General features: G+C 32.3%; 2 long non-coding RNA genes across 5 annotated transcripts; one reads left to right on the forward strand and one right to left on the reverse strand.

Annotated features, from left to right (window-relative positions):
- Positions 1 to 3,259: 3,259 nt before the first annotated feature.
- Positions 3,260 to 9,703, reverse strand: LOC127721727 (uncharacterized). Of its 3 annotated transcripts, none has more exons than XR_007991416.1 (3): positions 9,558 to 9,703; positions 7,369 to 7,549; positions 3,260 to 3,655 (listed from the first exon to the last, which is right to left on the reverse strand). It is a non-coding gene; the product is annotated as an uncharacterized LOC127721727 (long non-coding RNA). The 3 variants fall into 3 exon arrangements; XR_007991415.1 differs by lacking the exon at positions 9,558 to 9,703 and adding an exon at positions 8,599 to 8,707; XR_007991414.1 differs by lacking the exon at positions 9,558 to 9,703 and having other exon boundaries at positions 7,369 to 7,963.
- A 5,522-nt stretch (positions 9,704 to 15,225) lies between these two features.
- LOC127721729 (uncharacterized) lies at positions 15,226 to 21,789 on the forward strand. Of its 2 annotated transcripts, none has more exons than XR_007991418.1 (3): positions 15,226 to 15,680; positions 19,695 to 19,780; positions 21,148 to 21,789. It is a non-coding gene; the product is annotated as an uncharacterized LOC127721729 (long non-coding RNA). The 2 variants fall into 2 exon arrangements; XR_007991417.1 differs by having other exon boundaries at positions 15,227 to 15,551.
- The last annotated feature ends 277 nt before the right edge of the window (positions 21,790 to 22,066 follow it).

Below are 22,066 nucleotides of genomic sequence, written 5' to 3' on the forward strand. Positions count from 1 at the left end.
ATTTTAATTTCCAGTGACCGATTTTTTTGGTCAACACCTAGACTTTGAAGACACATTTTAAGAGAAAAAATTAGTTTAATCCATAATTGAGTGGATCAATATATTTCGTATATACTCAAGAATGTTCACTTAAAAGCAAATTAGTTTTAATTCATGCAAAACACTACAAATTCCAAAAAACGGGCTTCACTTTTTTTGGTAAAAAAATGCCCATATATGGTAATCACATGACTTCCATTGTTGCTTTAAGAAATGGGGTCAAACCGGGGTCAGCTTTCCGACTGTATACATTATTGTAAATAGTTTAAGCATGTCACTAATTCAGTTTGCTCCGTTCTTTTACGTCAATTGAATAGTGCGTTTGTTTATGGGAACGGCAAATATTTGCCTTCACCTAGAGTGCTTCGATCCAAAAGAATTGCCTTATTTGTCCTATTAGAATCGAAATAATTCATGGGGGCTTGAATATATCGCTCAGGGTAAAATATTTAGCATAAAGTGCCAACCTGTGGTAAATTCACGATATATTCAAGCCCCCATATATTATTTCTTAATCAATATCCATCTACCATTCTAAGAGAAGTTTCGCTTACATGGCGCATGAAGAGACAAACAGACGGACATGCACATGATGCAGGGTGATTCTTATATACGACCACACAATAAAATAAATGATGAATGGTGGTTTATTTGTACTGTTACAGAGATCTTTGTCGTCACAAATATCACTACGTTCTAGAATCTCTAGAGGATCTGGATGGGCTTTACAAAATAGAGTATAATGGGCTAAATGTGCTGAATAAAGGGCAAAAAAAAAAAGGAAGAGAGAAAAATAGGACAACACAAATAAAGAATAGAGAATAATGAGGTGCTAAAATATAAAGACTAGAGAATAATGGGCATACAATGTAAAGAATACAGAAAAATGACCTAAAAAAAATAAAAGAATACAGAAATGAAGAACCCCCCATCTAGATCATCATCTCTCAGTTCACTGTATGTGTTCCGAACTATTTCAAGAAAATATCTAGTTTGGATTTAAATAAAAACATTGTCTTTTGATAACACCATAGCCACATAAAATTACCGATACTGTTGCTTGCATATTCATGAACACCACAAACGTTTAGAAAAACAAAAGTACAAACAATAGACGTTCATAACGCGTGTATGACAAAAAAGACAGAAGACAGAAGAAACATCTACCAAAGGGATATCAAAACCCATAAGAGAGACATACAAAATCATGGCAAAATACTAAAAACTATGAAAAAACAACAAAACTATCCATAAAAAACAACATAAAGACTATAGACTATACAGCACGAACTCCAAAAACCGGGGGATCTGAGGTGCTCAGGAATAGCAAGCAGATCCTATTCCATATGTGTTACCCATCGTTTTACTCGTGGTAGGTAAACATGCGTTGTTGATTCTCATTAGATTTCACAATCGAGGAGAAACGAACAGGAGTGACAGATTTAATAAAGGGCAGTTAATAAGATGAAATGCATACCAATTTATATTGACAAACTGGCAGAAAGAGAAAAAGAAGTAGCACACATATGAGGAAATATTACAAGGAAAAAACACAATACATTTGTATCTGTAAACATATTGAATTAATGTATACACAATTATGCTTCCGTAGGCACGGGTTCATACACAAATTAAACAATATCAATTTATTCAAGAGGCTGCACATAAAGTCAGACAGAAATGCATTGTTTAGGATCCATTCGAGGGGAGGGGAACATGGTGGGGATGTCAAAATAGAAAACTGGGGGCAATGACCTATGTAGATAATTCCATTTGCATTCCATACAGCAATGTAACATAATACGGCTTTTTCAGGTTGCACTTCTGTACATATGTACAATGCAATTTCCCATAGGAGCTCCTTTCACGGCTAAAACTGTGCCACTTTTACTATTAAGTTTCGTAAAAAATATATCCTAGAATGGGAAGTTCATATGCACTACTATGTTTTTAAAAGGTCAAAACATAGGGCTGTTCGGCATATTTTCAACATTTATATGCCCGTACTTCTAAGAGTTTAAACGCATACTAAAATTCTGTACTACTCCCTTCACTTTGGGTCTTCCTCACAATTCAATTTTGCCGCTATCAATGTGTATTTATACTGGTAACATTCCCAAGTTATCTCTCAATGAGATGAAACATAGAGATCATATCCTGGAACCAGTACGTAAACAAAACAAAATATCTATGAATATTATATATACAGTTGTATTTACAAAGTGCAACTTTCATCCTCCAAATTCAAACTACAACTATCTCGGAACTCGGCTATTAATAACATCAAATATCAAACAATAAATCATTACCTGGACATTACCTTGATATAACCTGGACATTAAATGATAAAATTCATCAACTAAATCACATTTCTAACAGAAATGTAAACTATGAAAACAACAGAACAACGATTTCATACAGACGTTAATAAGGGCTTAAGTAAAGGAGAAAACACTTGGTTGTGGCTCGGCTACCGTAATATCCAGAAGAAAAGGAGTTCCAATCTTTTTTTTCTTTTTTTTTGTAGAAGTCATAAAGTAACTTTTTTTAAATTATGTGTCTATTGTTTAGACTACGCTTGGCATGTTTTAGAAGTCAAGGTATGGTTTCAAAGTCAATTTTTAATACTCAAAATACTACAAACACTGGACACTTTTAATTTGCAAAACACTCATTTGCAAATCTGCCGCCGCCTCTCCTTACACCTACAGTGTCGTGTATATAACCAAAATGTGCGGAATTACATGGGATTCAATAATTTAATTGCTTTTCTGCTGTTATTATTATAGATATTTTGTAATTTGATTTAGAAAAACATGGGATTTTCAATATCCCATGGGATAGGGCAAATCCCATGGGATTGACCATTATCCCATGGGATTTTGGTTAAATCCCATAGTTTTTTGGGGTCCCATGGGATAATTGTAGTCCCATGGGATATTTGTTGTCCCATGGGACAAAAAAAATCCCATGGGACTATAATTATCCCATGGGATTTTTAATATCCCATGGGACACATGGGATAAAATAAAATCCTATGGGATTCAAATTATAAATATACAGTAAATAAATGTGTATGTTACAATGAATTCTGTTTGGTAGTAAATTGTTTTAAGATGAATCTTTTTAGTTGAATATCTTTTTTTCCTTGGAAATGTTAATGCAATTATATTGTTCTATAACTGTTCAAAACTAAACTTTTAAACAACAAAGCAGATAATGTAAGTATCAATATATGTTTATTTATGAATTCTAGAATACTTTTTTGAAACACAATTTTTCCCATTTGAAATCAATGAAAACTCTATTAATAGGCTTAACATACTAGTAGCTTTTTACATAAATCTATTTTTTTTTCAGGATATCCCTCCACCCAAAAAATTAATAGTTTCTTATCATCCAGCATTGTGTGATCGTAATGTATAGTCCACTTTTTGGTCATTCGGCACAGAACATAGTCATTATTGTGGTTTTAATATCTTTAGATATTTAATAGAACTTCAATTCATTGACTGAGTGATGAAAATAATAACTGATCTGACTTTTGTCTTTGAATTTATTTTGGTCTTGTTTCTGTGTTTTCTCTTTTTATTCTAAGTGATGAATTTCAATCCTTCTGAAAAAGAACCAATAAAATCCGAAGTTATGGATAATAAAAAATTGTTTGCATACATGTAGCAATAACATATGATTTTCAATAAAAATAGCTATGCAGTATGGATTTTACTGATTGTTGAAGGTTGTCCAGTGTCATCAGTTGCTAACCTCCTACATCCTTTGGTCTCTGATGGAGAGTTGTCAAATTAGCAACATACCACATCTTCCTATTCTAATATTATATAACAATCAATTTATAAAATTGAGAATGGAATGTATTCTTCTTTATAACATTTGGGTATTTTCCCCAGTTATATATATATATATATATATATATATATATATATATATATATATATATATATATAGATCAATGTTAAAACTTTAGGCAATTACAATAAAATTCCATTTTTCACAAGAATTTGCAATATATTATACAGAAAACCAACAATAGAAACAGCACTTCTTCAAGCTTCTGAAGTTCTGAAAGAGTTCCACTTGTGTTTTATTTCAATTAGAAAATACATTGAACTCTTTGGACATGTTGGAAATTATAACATTGATACAAAAAATTATATTGTTTTTTTTCTTATTTTTGTGTTGTTCGGTTGCTGTCTCATTTTTATATATGGTTATACATATATCCTAAATCTTCTTTTTTTTAAAACTTAATCATTAAGGCCAATTAAAATTAATTGATAGATTTTCATCCCCGCCCGCCCCTCTCAAATCGTTCCGCCCGAATTTTTTTTATTTTGAAAAATTTACGATTTTCGGATTTTGTTCATTTTCGTTACCGGTAACTGTCGATAATTTCGTTTCATTAATAACATCCTGTTTCAAATTTTGGTTTTTGCATTTCTTTGTATGTTTGATTCGTTATACATGTATATACATGATAGAACCTTATTATTACACTTGCATATATGAAGAACACGTCACAAGAGCGTTTCATATCTAATAAAAAATAAAAAATAAAATCCTCCCACCCACCCCATTTTTTTAAAAAATTTGGATGAAAATCTACTAATTAAATTTACTTGGCCTAATAGTAAAAATGGGATATTTTTTTATTTTGATAATCTCAAAACATAATTATTCTATCAAATAACTTATTTCCAAGTTCACAAAACACCAATGTGTCAGATATTAAATTTAAGACATGTATAAACATGATCAACAAGCAGTTGACAGGATGTCATGCAAAAATCTCACTAATATTAAACTTTCACAAAAACTCCATACTCAGCGAGTACTATTAACGTTCTTTATAGTACATGACAAATTCCTAATACAGGACACCATGCCTGGTAAACACTAGCATGTGTCAATGTCTAGTCAATCATGTAATCAGGCTCAAAATCTTAGTTTGGCGCTGAATTTAAAAATTCAACACATAATGAACATGTGTATGAAATTCAACTTTATGGTAAGCTATATACCTTAACCTAAAACTTTAACCTAAGAATGTACTATAATTTCACATTATGACATTTCTATGTTCAGTGATTCATAAAATCAGGTTAAAAACAGTAAATGTGGTGTATAATGTATAAACAAGAGTGCACACGCTGAAATGTTGCGCCTTCCTTACTAATCATTGATATCATGTTGATAGTCCTAAATATAAAGCTTTACTACAACTATCACATAAACTCAACATGATCCAAGAAAATGAATTCAAGGTCATATGAACCTGACAAGAAATATATGTACACCTTACAATCATTCAATATACTAAATACAGTTGAACTATTGCTTATAGTTTCTAACATTGTCTAAGAAGCAGACTTAACCAAGAAAACTAAACATTGACCAATGAACCATCAAAATGAGGTGAAGGGCAGATGAACCATGCCAGGCAGACATGTACAGCTTACAATCCTTCCATACAACACATATAGCTGACGTATTCATTGCTTATAGATTAAGAAAAACAGACCAAAACACAAAAACTTAACACTGAGCAATGAACCGTGAAAATGAGGTCAAGGTCAAATAAAACCTGCAAGACTGACATACATGTACATCATAAAATGTTTCCATACACCAAATATAGTTGAACTATTGCATTTAGTATTAGAAAAAAAGACCAAAACTCAAAAATTTAACTTTGACTACTGAACCATGAAAATGAGGACAAGGTCAGATGACACCTGCCAGCTAGACATGACCACCTTAAAATCATTCCATACACCAAATATAGTAGACCTATTGCATACAGTATAAGAAAAACAGACCAAAACACAAAAACTTAACTATAACCACTGAACCATGAAAATGAGGTCAAGGTCAGATGATACCTGCCAGTTGGTCATGTACACTTTACAGTCCTTCCATACACCGAATATACTAGACCTATTGCTTATAGTATCTGAGATATGGACTTGACCACCAAAACGTAACCTTAAATATAAAAAAGAAGATGTGGTATGATTGCAAATGAGACAACAACTCTCCACAAGTGACCAAATGACACAGAAATTAACAACTATAGGTCACCGTATGGCCTTCAACAATGAGCAAAGCCCATACTGCAGTCAGCTATAAAAGGCCCCGAAATGACAATGTAAAACAATTCAAACGAGAAAACTAACGGCCTAATTTATGTACAAAAAATGAACGAAAAACAAATATGTAACACATAAACAAACGACAACCACTGAATTACAGGCTCCTGACTTGGGACAGGCACATACATACAGAATGTGGCGGGGTTAAACATGTTAGTGGGATCCCAACCCTTCCCCTAACCTGGGACAGTGGTGTAACAGTACAACATAAGAACGAACTATAAAAATCAGTTGAAAGAGGCTTAACTCATCAGATGGATAAAAATACAAATACTACAAATACAAGTGGACGTGGTCGGGTACTTGTACATCCAAACAACAAAAAGACACTAAGTATAGATCTGAGAGTACTCGCAGTTACTGACAGCTAGTACAAAGCCACTAACAACTAATAAAAAAAATCATGCATCTAAGACTAAGTTCTTGTTCACTGATCCATGAAATGAGGTCTAGGTCAAGTGAAAACTCTCTGACGAGCATGAGGACCTTGCAAGGTACGCACATACCAAATATAGTTATCATATTACTCATAATATGAGAGAAATTAACATTAAAAAAAATCTGAACTTTTTTTTCAAGTAGTCACTGAACCATGAAAATGAGGTCAAGGACAATGGACATGTTTCAGACAGAATTGGTATCATGACATGCATGAGGCATCTATATACAAAGTATGAAGCATCCAGGTCTTCCACCTTCTAAAATAAAAAGCTTTTAGGAAGTTAGCTAACGCCACCGCCGTAGCCGCCACCGGATCACTATCTCTATGTCGAGCTTTCTGCGACAAAAGTTGCAGGCTCGACAAAAATACATGTATGGCGTTCATTATCACTGAACTAGTATATATATTTGTTTAGGGGCCAGCTGAAGGACGCCTCCGGGTGCGGGAATTTCTCGCTGCATTGAAGACCTGTTGGTGACCTTCTGCTGTTGTCTGTTCTATGGTCGGGTTGTTGTCTCTTTGACACATTCCCCACTTCCATTCTCAATTTTATGAACATTTTAAAGTACTAAATTTTAAGTATATACATGTAAAACCACAAGTTACTAACTGAAGTTCAGTCTCATGGTGTACTGTAACCAAAAACTTTAAGTGAATACAATTTAGAGAAAGACAGATGGACGCACAAACACTATCAAAACAGAGAATAAAACTTACCGAACAAGATCTTTCAGAAGCAGGAAAATTGAAGTGTTTCTTTTCTTTCTCTGCCCTCCATGATATAAACTTCAAATTCATTCATGCAAAATATGAAAATCTGCAAAAGTAGGACCTTGTACTGCAGCTTATCCACATTTTGACTTTTGAACTGCATTGTTCTTTTCATCTTGCTGGCAACCTAAACATAAAAAAAAAATGATAAACACATAATTCTGGATTAACTTCGTGTATTTATTTTTGTTGGTACAAACAATTTTTTCCAACTTTAAACTAAATCTGCCTCTGCTTTAAAAAAACAACTGGAAACCATTATTAACTGCATGTATTTATCTTAATTGAAAACAACTTCTTGAGTTTTTCTCATTTGTATCACCCTGTTATTATATATAAATTTTATTTTTGTCCCTTTTTAAAAATAGGAATGCATGGTTTAAATTCCTCAATAATCATGATAATTCTAGGTCAGTCAATTAAAAATGTATGAATAAATTATTTAACCTATATACTATTAATATCAATATATTTATTTTTTGATAAAAACTAGGCTCTGTGTTAAAGACCGTACCTTGACCTATAATGGTTTACTTTTATAAATTGTTAATTGGATGGATAGTTGTCTCATTGGCACTGTCATACCACATCTTCCTATATCTACAAACAGATTCTATGGGCGAGCAGACATTACACCCTGGAGGTGGTTTTATAAAAAGCATACGACTTAGATGTACCATAAGCATGGGAAAACAATTCAGCAGTCAGTTTCACAAAAAAACTTACAAATAATATTGATAGTAATTATGTCATGTACAATACAGTATACTTTATACGATTACTTGTTTTTTTTTTTTTTTTGTAAAACCGACTCAAGTATACTTATAATCAATCTTAGTCGTAAGTATTAAGTATTATTCATCTTTTGGATAATTTTATGTTGGTTTATTTCATGAATATGCAGTGGCGGATCCAGAACTTTTCATAAGAGAGGGCCGGCTCCAGTCATGCTTCAGTGATCCCTATATAATCAACCAAATTTTTCCCAAGAAAGGGGGCCCGGGCCCCCTCCCCCCCCCCCCTATTTGAACTTTCAAATTCACAACATGCCGGTGCCTGTGACTGTGTTCAGGTGGGTTTTCACCCTCGTTGTATTGCGGAATAACGATTTAGGCAAATTGAGAAAAACATCATGTCTGTGGTTGATAATAGTGTGTATGCATTAATTTTCTATACCTTCTTATTTAATATTTTTCCAATTTTGAGTACTGACGGCAAGTGTTGTAACGTATAGTGTACCAATGTCTTGTCTCTTGAGACCAATGTGCTATTTCCACAAGTGCGATCGAGGAATGCAGGGGAAAGAAACTTATCAATTATGTTTTTTCTTAAGACAAAACTGAGCCGCCGTAAAAATGAACCGTGTCGAGAATGTTACTGACACGTAATAGGGCAGAGACATATATACACATATGTGAATATATATGTCTCTGTAATAGGGTCATCCCTCGAGAACATTAACTAGTACATTGATAATTTACTATGCAGTCAGTATCCCGAAAAAAAACAACGTATGGATGCAAAACGCTTAGTGGTTTCGGCTGACTGCTGATACGTGCACTTTGTCTCAAAATATCCCGGATAGTTGTTTCATTACCAATCATACCACATCTCCTTATTTTTATATATACGAAAGCTTTATTCATATTTTTTGGTGTATTGATGAATGTGTAAAGATACATTTTAAAATACAGCACAAGAGATGCAGATTATATAAAACTTATAGGTCGAAGACATACTGACAACGCCATGACAAAAACTTAAAAACGACCAAATGACGTACAACAGTCTATAAAACTTAACTATAGCATACAAAACGCAAATATTTAAAACACATAAGAAGCACGAAGACAGTCAAATAGAAATTAAAAGAATAAATAATTTGTAAACTAGGCCTACAGCTATATTTTCTTATCATCTAACAGTAAACATAGGTTCTGGTATTATGTGATAAGTCATTTTTTCATGCAGACCCAGTTTCATTGATACTTTGAACTTAAAGTGGTTTTATGCATATCAGCCCAGATTATCATATGTGTGTAATTTTATTAAACAATTCACCAATACACATTCTAAACAGGTTAAATTCAATTTACAAATTCAGATCTACTGGCATTCAACACCCAATTACTTACTTGCTGTATATTGCTAACTTTGATTGTATATTGTCAATCCCTCAACATCGTGAATACGCCATGCGAGGTGTTGGCTATGTTTGATACAGGGTGGCGGCTTCGAAGCGTAGAACAAAATCCAGGTAAATGAAAGTATAAAATTTTGTTGTTGAAATTTTAAGTACTAAATTCCTAAATTTGTACTTAACTCCGTTCTACGGGTAACATGGTTGTTTGATATGAAAATAGAATAAAAGCTTCCGAAAATTATCACATTATAAGTATTCGTAAATGGATATGAAAAAACCTAACAAGGAATAAGTATTGGTAAACGGACAGAAAGTCGCAGTACAAAAGTTTAAATTAATTATTTTACAATTGTTTAAATATATGAGAGAAAGTTCTTGACGAATTGACTTTATTTATAGATAAATGTATTTAGTTGAGGAAATGATTAATTCGCCTTCAAATAGTTTTTTTTTTTTATCAAAAACTTATAAAAAGGAGACATTTTTGACAGCATGAAGCCAGTTAATTACCAAACCACTTTGGCAAATTGTTTTCTTAACAATCATTGTTCAATATTAATATTCAAAAATAAATTTTGTTTACAAGTCCATTTCCTTTTAAAAATATTTCAGAAAAATGCTGAAACGTTTTTAAAATTAAGTTTATTCAAAGAAAAAAATATCCCAAAACTGAATCGTGACTTTTTACTTGTTACTTTATGTTGTACGTTCTAAGTGTCAATCCTAGCAAACACAAATTTGGAAATAAAATCGATTACAATGTAATTTTATAGAAGAAAAAAGGGGGTTAATGAACAAATTATTACTATACACTCATATACTTCTAAAAAGATTTGAATTTGTAAGCTGTCTATAGATAATGTTAAATCATTTCAAGAGTTTCAATTAATTTAGGTGAAAAAAAAGATTATAAACAGTTTAGTTTTCGTCGCCTACTACTATAAAAAATAGTGATTCTTTTTGTAGATTTGGTACTTCAGTTTCGACTCAAAATTTCCTATTGAAATTGTTAGAAATATTTAGGAGAAGATTGTATTTGTAATTTATGTAATTGTGGTGATATTGGCGACGCGATTCATTATATTATAGCAAGGATTTGTACAAATCCTTGATTATAGAATGTTCGACAATAGACGAAAGTAGACAAACCCTATTTAAACGGGGTTTTGATATCCAAGGACGCCACATTTTACATCGAATAAGATCTATATTTTTTAACGTTTTCAAATGAAATAACTTGAATTGAAAATTTCCCGACTATGTGAAGATTTCTTATATTTCGAAATGGCTTCAATTATTACATACAAAATGAAAAATGTATTAAACTTCTTTTTGTAAAAACAATATTCATGTATTTTTAGAAACATAAGTTATACAGATGTTCTCAATAAAAAACAATCATTAATATACTTTATGGTGATATTTATAATGACTGGCAGACTGCTATTTAAAAGTGAGGTCATATGCCTCAGTGTTATAGGTGACTGCAATTTAATAAAATTGAAATTAAGATTTTTATTAATATTTTGTATATAGGTATCCCTCAATGATGTATAGCATGGGCAGACTGAGAAGAAATGGTATTCATCCTCAATTTCTTGTCTACTGCAGGATAGGCAAATAACATAAGTTTATTTGCTACTTTTTTTCTTCTTTATTTTATATAAATGATTTTTTTTTCTTCAAATTTTAACATTTTTTTCTTCGAAAAATTTGTAGTGTTGCAACAGGGAATGGACACAGATACTTAACTATATTTAACGAAAGAAATTTTGTGTAATGTCATCAATCTGTATTACACATCGACAGGATGTTCTCTAGAAAACTATGGTATTTCTAAAACGTTATACACACCCCAGGGTACACGCACTGTCGTAATGGAAAATTACTGCATGCTTTAATTACCTGTAATCAGCCATGCAACAAATCCGTTGACTGACCATGTCATTACAGTTTAATTTTTTTTCCTTAGATCAAAACGGAATATTTATTTTAACTTTAAAATTTAAAACTTTAAAAAGTATACTTTGACATAATTATGAAGTAAAAGAATTTAACAATTTAATAATTGGATTTTTCCAAAGATTAAGATACAATTATTATATTTATTATTCTAGGACTGACAGATATATCACAGGCACTTGTCTCAGATTTTTTCCCCTATATACCTTAATTAAAGTATATAGATTTTTTTTTCTGAGACAAGTGCCTGTGAGATATATACATGCATAAGTCCCAGACATATATACTTGTAAATCAAAATGATTTACATAATTACTGGGAAATAATATAATGTTTCAGTTTTGTTGATGTCACAAATACACATGAATTATTTGATGATGCATGCTGGAATTTCTTATCTAAATGCATTTTTTTTCTCAAGAAATTATAGAATCTGTAAATGGATATATGTCTGTAGTCACTACAGACATATATCCATTTACAGATTCTATAATTTCTTGAGAAAAAAAATCAGGAGGGAAGTCAGAGGGAATTGAAACAAACATTTTAAGCTTTTATTAAACATTGTTGGGAAAACAATAAAATACGACACTGAGTTTGAAAAAAAAGTTTATGATTGGTCTTGATTTTTTTTTAACAATGATAGAAACAATTTTTTGTCCCAAGAAAAAAAAACAATTCCCCCTTTTTAGCCACACCGACACACGCCGATGAATGGAGAATTCCAAGTAGGGTCACAAGGTCACATTTTAAAACTTTTTCAGTCGCCCAGTCTCAAAAAGCAATTTTGACTGGCTTTGTTTTCAGTCGAATTATATTTTTGCAGGTCAGGTTGCAAAGTGGCAGGTCGGATTTGACCATGTTGACACCGGTCCTTAAAATATCCGAAAAAACGTTGAATCAAACGATATGAACCTACACAGTTTTAATTATAAGACTGACACACACCATGCAGTGTGCTAACTGTGCTGGGTGAGGTGCTGTAACTTGATATACATGTATCATTAAGTTACAGTACTGTTAGGATTTGCCTGCCTTTTTACAGGGACTTTCTATACTAACTGTTAGTATAGACTGACCCTGGCTTGAAAGTATGGTTCTCTGCTCAGCAACGGTCGCGTGATTGTAGCAGTAAAATACATCGGGGGGTGGGGAGGGGGAGGGGGCACTTCAATACTTAATTGATAGGGGTGTCGCTTGGGTTCTGTGACCCCACCTTTTCATATAATTTAGATCTTAAAAATGTATACCTTTTCATATATTGCGTCGGTAAAATTGTAACCTTTTCCCATATTGGTTGGGTTTCGTGGGGTGGGTGCGTCTAAACACTGCTAAGGAGACCTTAGTGCACTAAGGACTTATGATATGCCACTAAGGATTAGATGGGGTGCTATTACCTTTAATGTCTTTTCATATTATGGTAGATATTGATATTTAATGCATATATTTCAAATTTTATAGAAAAATAATCACAAATAAATGAGTTATTCAACATTGTGTAGACACGTGCCTGTTTTTCTTTGATATGCCGAAAATCAATGAACCGTTAGACACGTGTCAAATTACATAACTGATTACACGGGAATCCTGCTATCTGTTGTGTTACATCGACAACATTGGAAAAGTTGGATACTAATAAATGAATTGTTTTTCAGATTATATTTCAGTGATCAATTTTGATTTGACTTCGCACTGAATAAGTTGTTAAAATTTTATTCATGGTTTTTTTCAGATTCTCAAGAGTATTTTGTAATTATTTCTTGTAAATAATAGATTTGTTTCCAGAGCAATTTATCTAAATTTATTTTCATATATGAAGACGTTAAGCAATGTATTACTGGACAAAACGAAATCAATTAGATAATAAATCTTTATTACATGCAACCACACTAATTTCATATATGAACTGTTTGGGCAGAGATTATCTTATTATCTTCGTTTGCTATGGTTCATTTTCAAAATGTTTATCATATGAAGAAAACGTTTGAGCAATATATTTCTGGACAAAAACGAATTCAATATGATAAAAAATATTTACTACGTAATACCAAACTTATTTAATGCAAGCTACATGTAAACAGGCGTATTTAAAACATGAACAGTTTGGACAGAGTTAATATATCTTTTGCGTTAGCTATGGTTCATCTTCAAAATTTTTATCATATGAAGAACACGTTTGAGCAATATATTTCTGGACAAAAACGAATTCAATATGACAATAAATTTTTACTACATGCAACCAATATAAGAAAGAAGATGTTATATGATTGGCGATGAGACAACTCTTCACAAGAGACAAAATGACACAGAAATTAATAACTATAAGTCACCGTACGGCTTTCAACAATGAGTAAAGCACATACAACATAGTCATTATTTCATACAATATCTTAAACAGACAATTTGGTTAAAAAAATACAAATCGGATTTCCTTCTGACATACTTGTTCTTCTTAAAGAAAAAATAGATTTAAAGAAATTATATTTGAAAATATTTCTGTTGGTTTTGTTTCAAGGATTTGTATAGTAATATACTATACAAATCCTTGTTTTTTTCATTTTTACACGTGATAGATTGAGGTATAAAGTATTCAAATTATCTTGTATTACAAAAAATGATTATTTTCATATCATGAAAAAGCATATTTTCACATCATGAAAAAGCATATTTTCAAGGCATTCGTACGAAGCATAACCTTTTTATGTCAAAATTATATCTATAGCTCTAAATTAACACATGATTTTTTTTTCAATTCAATCGTAATTCGTAATAAGTTTGAAGCAGTAATAGAAAGTGGAGAAGCAAACACCAGGTTTTGATAGTTTTTTTTCGGAATTTACTCATAAATTTTAATGAAACACGCATCTTTGTCGGAATTAAAATTAAAACAAAAAACTTATAAATATATCTATTCCTTTTGTCTTGGTATCTCTAAATATTACTTCCATACTCTTACATAAACATTTAACAAGCTGACCACACTCTTAACTTATTAGTTGGCGCACATCATAGTCGTGCACAAATGGCAAATAACTTTGTCAAAAAGATATAAAAAATAAATAAAATTATTTGTCCTTTTAATCATTGCAAATAACAACATATTTAATTATAAATTATTAAGCATTCATCTTTTCGATACAATTGTTAATTACTTAAAATAAAAAGATTATGATTGTTTATTCAGTTTTCATGTTATATGGCACGTGTCAATCGGTTCACTGATTTTCGGCATATCAAAGAAAAATGGGCACGTGCTTAAACAATGCTTAATAACTCGTTTATTTGTGATTATTTTTCTATAAAATTTTAAATTTATGCATTAAATATCAATCTTTAACTTAATATGGAAAAATAATGCATGTAACAGCACCCCATCTAGTCCTTAGTGGCATAGTATACGTCCTTAGTGCACTAAGGACTCCTTAGCAGTGTTTAGACGTACCGTTCGTGGGGTGTGTTGGAAAAGTGGAATATTTAAGGCTAAGATTCTGTGTGTAATGTTTACTTACGGCGAGACTTTCGGCTGTGAAAAAATGACAGGGCTTTGCATATACAAGTACATATACAAGTAATTGGAACTTTATCGACCTTATCACTGATGATATATTTCTGACAGTTTTCCCCACCTATTCCCATATTTTCAAGCTGGAAAAAGTGACCTATTCCAGCGGCACGTCCTATCACCTTGTATATAGGAAGTGCCCCCCCCCCCCCCCCCCCCCCCCCCCCCCCCGAGTAATATACGCAAATGTATAAGTTAATACATTAATTCAGGAGCACAGTCTGTCTTTAACGTAAATAACTTCGAGATTAATATGTAAGTTTACTTTGCTTATCGATGTTCCTGTAATTCAGATTAATATTTATTTGTGAGACCCCCGTCACTAGTTATATTCACTCAAGAGTCACTCAAAGAAAGGGGTTCTCCGTTACTGGGAAAATCTTATCTGATTTAGGATCAATTTATTGGTTACACTCCCCTATCACCAGTGATTCTTTGTCGTAAGCTGACATTTTGAAAAAGGTATACTGTTGACTATCAATTTGCATGATTAGTTACAGATGTCGACTCGGACTACTGCAAAAGACAATAATTCAGTTCACTGATTTAGATTGAATAGTGGTTCGGTTAATTCTCCTTTTCCCCAAACAAGTAAGAATTAGGTTACATCTTTAGGTAGTCAAAATAATACACCTTATCGCTATTTGTCCGCCATTACTGGACATCACACAGGTTCCCGTAAAATTTTGACGTCACAATACAAAATATCTGACGCCACAATGGAAAAGTGATTGTTGTATGACGTCAAAAGTTCAAGCGGGACAGATTCTCGGGTCAGCCGGGAATAGCGATAAGGTGTATTATGACGTCTTGCAAGACTATTTTAATTTTTTTTCTATCTATCTATCTTCATATTTCCGCACTCAGTCACAACTTTGACTATCATGTGGCCAGAAAAAAGTTAAAATAGCCTTGCAAGACGTCATAAATTTTTGGACTATGGTCGTACAACAGGGGTTTAATTGTTACAATTTGCCGGATTTTCTATCCTTACGAACCCTGAAAAACTAACCAGGCCAGGTGATGAATAACCTGTCTCCACTTTTTATCCCACCAGAAAATCAAAAGGTTGTCTCCTTATGGAGCTTCCATTTGATTTTTATGGGGGGGGGGAGCTAGGATGAAATTTGTAAAAAAAGCAGGACAGGAGTTTTGAGTAAAAAAAAAAAAAGGCAGGATGAGCAACATGGCAAAAAAAAAGGCAGGATGACAATTTATGTAAAAAAAAGTCAGGATAAACTAATAAAAAAAAAGCAGGATCGAATAGAGTGAAAAATATAAAGGCCCCCCCCCCCCCATAAAAATCAAATGGTAACTCCCTTACACCTACATGACAAAAACATATACAAATATGGTATCATTGGACATTGCCAATGTGACGGCTCTTCAACAGAAACTAAAGACGTAGAAGTTAACAACTATATAGGTCACCGTAGGCTCTTCAACAGAAACTAAAGACAGAAGTTAACAACTATATAGGTCACCGTACAGATTTCAACAATGGGCTAAAAAGCCAAACTGCGTAATAAGCTACAAAAGGCCAAAATAGATAGACGATATCTGACAAGGGTAGAAATGATCAGAATGTTGAAAAATAAAATCTACTGTCCATTTTAAATGGCATCAAAACTGGCAGCTGACTCATAGGAGTTGTTGCCTTAAATACAGATTTTTACCTTTTTTTTTTCTTCATATTTCTTGGAATTTGCCTTTTTATCTCTAAAACTGTGACATTTAAAGAGAAACTTACATTTGTAAATCTTATTAAAAAGTTATTGCTTTTCAATGATGATTTTGATCCAGTTTTTGCAAAAACTTGGAAACTTTAAATCTTGGGTAAACTCCTTATATTATACTGCCTGGTCTCGTGGTAGCGTGTTAACCTCAAGTGCAGAAGGTTGTTTATTTTGAACCCAACAGGGTAAAACCAAAGACTTTAAAGTTGGTATTTGCTGCTTCTCCCCTAAGCACGCAGTATTATTAAGGAGTAAGAGCAAATACTGGTTTGTTCAGAGTCAGAATTATGTGTCAAGGTAAGGTGACATGTCTCTCTGAGAACTAGTGTAAGAGATAAATTAGTCCTTGTAAAAATTGTCTGGTCAGACAAATATAACTAGTATAAAAAGTCCATGGACACAGAATTTACTAGTATATTTAGTCTGATGTCAGTAATTTATGTCCCCAAACTAATTTTCCTAGTCCAAGACATCACTATTCCTAGGTAAAAATGTCCAGTTTTTATACGGCCGCAAACATTTTTGCGGTCGTATATTGGCATGACATTGGCGTCTTCGTCCGAAGACACATTGGTTTTCGCACAATAACTTTAGTTTAAGTGAATGGATCTATACGAAATTTTACCATAAGGTTCAATACCACAAAAGGAAGGTTAGGAATGATTTTTGGGGTTATGGTACCAACAGTTAAGGAATTAGGGGCCAAAAATAAGCATTTTTGTAACTTCCAGACAATAACTTGTGTGTTAGTGTATGGATCTCTCTGACATTGTACCACAAGGTTCCATATCACAAAGGGAATGCTGGGATTGATTTTGGGGGTTATTGCCTCAAAATTTTAGGAATTAGGGGCCAAAAAAGGGGCAAAAAACAAGCATTTTTCTAGTTTCATGACAATTACTTGTGTGTAAGTGTATGGATCTTTCTGAAATTGTACTACAAGGTTCCATATCACAAAGGGAAAGCTGGAATTGAGTTTGGGGGTAATTTCCCAAAACGCTTAGGAATAAGGGGCCAAAAAGGGGCTAAAAATAAGCATTTTTCTAGTTTCCAGACAATAACTTGTGTTCAAGTATATGGATCTCTCTGAAATTGTACTGCAAGGTACCATACCACAAAGGGAAGGCTGGGATCGATTTTGGGGGTAATTGCCTCAAAATATTAGGAATTAGGGGCCAAAAAGGGGCAAAAAACAAGCCTTTTTCTAGTTTCAGGACAATAACTTGTGTGTAAGTGTATGAATCTTTATGAAATTGTACTACAAGGTTCCATATCTCAAAGGGAAAGCTGGGTTTGAGTTTGGGGGTAATTGCCCTAAACGTTTAGGAATTTGGAGCCAAAAAGGGTAAAAAAAAAGCATTTTTCTAGTTTCCAGACAATAACTTGTGTTCAAGTGTATGGATCTTTCTGAAATTGTACTGCAAGGTACCATACTACAAAGAGAAGGCTGGGATTGAGTTTGGGGGTGATGAATCATAAGGGGATTAAAATAATGGGGGGGGGGATTTTTTTTTCCTTTTTTTTTTCTTTAAAATTTTCCATTTTAAGTTGGTTATTTTTTATTTATGTATAAAAGCAAATAATAATGATATGATTTGATTTCATCAAAAATTGAAATATTGGGCTTCTTTGATATGCTGAATTTAACCGTGTATTTAGATTCTTAATTTTTGGTCCCGTTTTCAAATTGGTCTACATTAAGGTCCAAAGGGTTCAAAATTAAACTTAGTTTGATTTTAACAAAAATTGAATTCTTGGGGTTCTTTGATATGCTGAATCTAACCGTGTATGTATTTAGATTTTGGATATTGGACCATAATAGGTAAATTAAAAAATTTTAAGTTCTTAGACCACATTCATTCTGTGTCAGAAACCTATGCTGTGTCAAAAATTTAATCGCAATCCAAATTCAGAGCTGTATCAAGCTTGAATGTTGTGTCCATACTTGCCCCAACTGTTCAGGGTTCTAACTCTGCGGTCGAATCAAGCTGCACCTAGCGGAGCATTTTATTCTAATACTGTATGCAACATGTCAAGTATATTTGGTGTATGAAAAGTTTTAAGGATGTACGTGTTAGTCTGGCATGTTTTATTCGACCTTGACCTCATTTTTATGGTTCATTGCTCAATGTTATTTTTTTGTTTTTTGGTCAGTTTTTCTATTTTCTGATTTTCAAATTAACAATAGGTCAACTATATTTGGTGTATGGAATGATAGTAAGGTGCATATCATGATATGTTTGACTGAGAAGTTTCGTCTTACCTTGACTTTATTTTCATAGTACATTGGACAATGTTTAGTTTTTGTGGTTTGGTCTATTTTTCGGATACTGTAAGCAATAAGGCCCCTATATTTGGTGAATGGAATGATTGTAAGATGCACATGTCTGTCTGGCATGTTTTATATGACCTTGACCTCATTTTTATTGGTTCATTGGTCAATGAAAAGTTTGCATTGTTTTGTCAGTTTATCATATGCTTTAAGCAACAGGTAAATTATATTTGGCGGATGTAACGATTGTAAGGTGTGCATGTCTGTCTGGCAGATTTATATAACCATGACCGTATTTCATGGTTCTTTGGTCAATGCTAAGTTTTCTTGGTTTTTTCTTTTTATCAGATATTATAAGCATATGTCTACTTGTAAGTGTATGGAATGACTGCAAGGTGTCATATAAGAATAAGAAGTTGTCTGTCTGCCAAGGTTAATATTACTGTGACCTCATTTTCATAGAATATTGATAATATTAAACAAAAAAAATGATGAGCATGACAAGATATACAAATGATCCAAAATTGTCAGTTGCCTACTAATTATGTAATAGTAGTTATTGTCATTAAATGATAATGTTTACCCTTTTATGTGTAGGGCAAGAACATTAAAGATAAAGGGAAACTATAAACAAAAGAAATTATCAACAAAAATAGATTTCAGACGTCAACAAAGCCTAAATGGTAAGTCCACTTCTATAAAAGTTATTGCCCTTGAATAATGATTATTATGAAAATAAGATGTGGTATGGTAAATGAGAAAACTATCCACCAGAGTTCAATTAAGTGGATGAAAGCAATGCAATTACTTATTAGAGGCCAATGATGACCTGTAAATAATGAGAAAACCCATAACCTATACATGATATAGTCATCTATAAAAGACACCACAAACAAAATTTGGAACAAAACATCAATTCAAACTTCAAATATACCAGACTAATTCATAAAAATGAACAAGTTATGAAAAAACAAATATGACGGACGTGAATCAACATCAACCACTAAACTATGTACAGGCTCCTGATTTCAGACAGGCAAAATATGGCAGGGTTGATATGAAAATAAGAAGCGGTATGATTGCCAATGAGACTTTTCTCCAATAGAGATCAAATGACATTAAATTTAAGAAAATTAGTTCACTGTACAGCCTTCCACAATGAGCAAACCCTATACTGCATAGTAATCTATAAAAGGCCATGAAATTCAAAAAAACAAATGTAAAACAATTCAAAAAGGGCATGGCGTCATTTAAAAAGGGCATAATGTCTATCCATACTAAACATGCTTGGGGGATACACCACAAAGGCGAAAGCTAAGTGCCTGATTTTTGCACAAAACAATAAACAAAAAACAAATATGATATATAGCAACAATTGACAACCACTGAATAATAGACCCATGACTTGGGACAGACACTTACAAAATGTGGCATGGTTTAACATGTTTGCTGGCACCAAATCCCCCTCTAATTAAGGACAGTGGTGTAAGTGTCAGTTCAATATAAAAACTATAAAATCAGTTGAAAAGGGCTTTTTTCGGCTCTTGGGTCAGGTTATTTTTATACATTCCCGTTTTCATTCTCAATTTTATTAACTCATTAGAATGCAACAAAGCAGAAAAACAGCTACCAAAAACACAGACCGGATGTGGCTGGACATTTATTCTTTCCCTGTAACAAAAAAGACTCAACATACAGATCTATTAGTACTCACAGTTACTGACAGCTAATTCATAGCAAATATCAACTAATAAAATAAACATTTTGTGAGCACCCATCCCACCCCTAACCTAGGACAGTGGTTTTAATAACAGCACAACCTTTGAACAAACTGTAAACATTTGTTGCAATTGGCTTAACTCAAAAGACTGCAACAAGGCACAAAAACAACTAATATGAAAACCATAGACACAAAGCACTGAAATAAGAGTACTTACAATTTTAAATATTCAAATGAAAGTTTTATCAAAATGTACATAAACATGATAAAGTAGCCATTTTATTGCTGTATTTCTCTTCATTTATAATTTTGAGTTTTGTGTATTTGTAGGTCAGACATCTTGGTTTTTATGATCATCATTCAACAGGTCAATACTGAACAGAAAACTTAAAGTTGATATTTTTCTATATAGTGTGACTTTTTTATTAATTTGAAATGGAATGTGTTTTTTTCCTACATAAGAAAGAGGAAATTTGAACATAATGACTATAAACAAAAAGGAGTCATATTATCATGATCATAGATGCACAAGAACTAAATCATGTAAATGCAACAACGCAATTATCAATTGAAAGAAGGGAGGAATGAAAAAAATATATTAGTAATTTGTTGTCCAAATGAACTTGCTTTGTCCACTCATTTAAATCGCTCCATCCAATAAAGATGTACGGAGGAGGATTTTTGAAGAACAGATTGCAAAAATGTTTTGTCTAAGAATTGTAGGAATATTCTAGTGGATGAAATAATTTATTTACTTGACTCTTATGTAGTGGACTGAATAATTGTACATAGCAAGCTGAAACAAGAAAACTAAAACTTAACAGGAAAAGTGTTTATTTTATAAATTTGCAAATATAAACGTAATATTATGAACACCACAAAGGTATAAGATTCAAATTGTTTGCATATTCATGTATTGCAATGGAACTATAACAAAGAAAACTTTACCTCATTAAAAGAGTAAACTATTAACTGTGCTTTGTCAATTTATTCAGTCAGAATATGAAATATTTTTTTCAGTTCTATTTTTCATAATAAAACAAACAAGACAAAGATTTCAAATCAATATTTTTTTCTTTTATTAAGACATGTCATCATTTTATTTCAGTTAAAGGATTTTATTTTTTAACTTTAAATATTATACTTTCCAAAATAATAATAATCTTTATTGTCATATAAACAAATTAAAAACATGTTTGTGACAAAATGAAAAAACCCAAAATACACTAATATTTATATTTTGAATTCC

Source organism: Mytilus californianus, unplaced genomic scaffold (assembly GCF_021869535.1).
Source record: "Mytilus californianus isolate M0D057914Y unplaced genomic scaffold, xbMytCali1.0.p SCAF_12, whole genome shotgun sequence".
NCBI classification, from domain to species: Eukaryota; Metazoa; Mollusca; class Bivalvia; order Mytilida; family Mytilidae; genus Mytilus; species Mytilus californianus.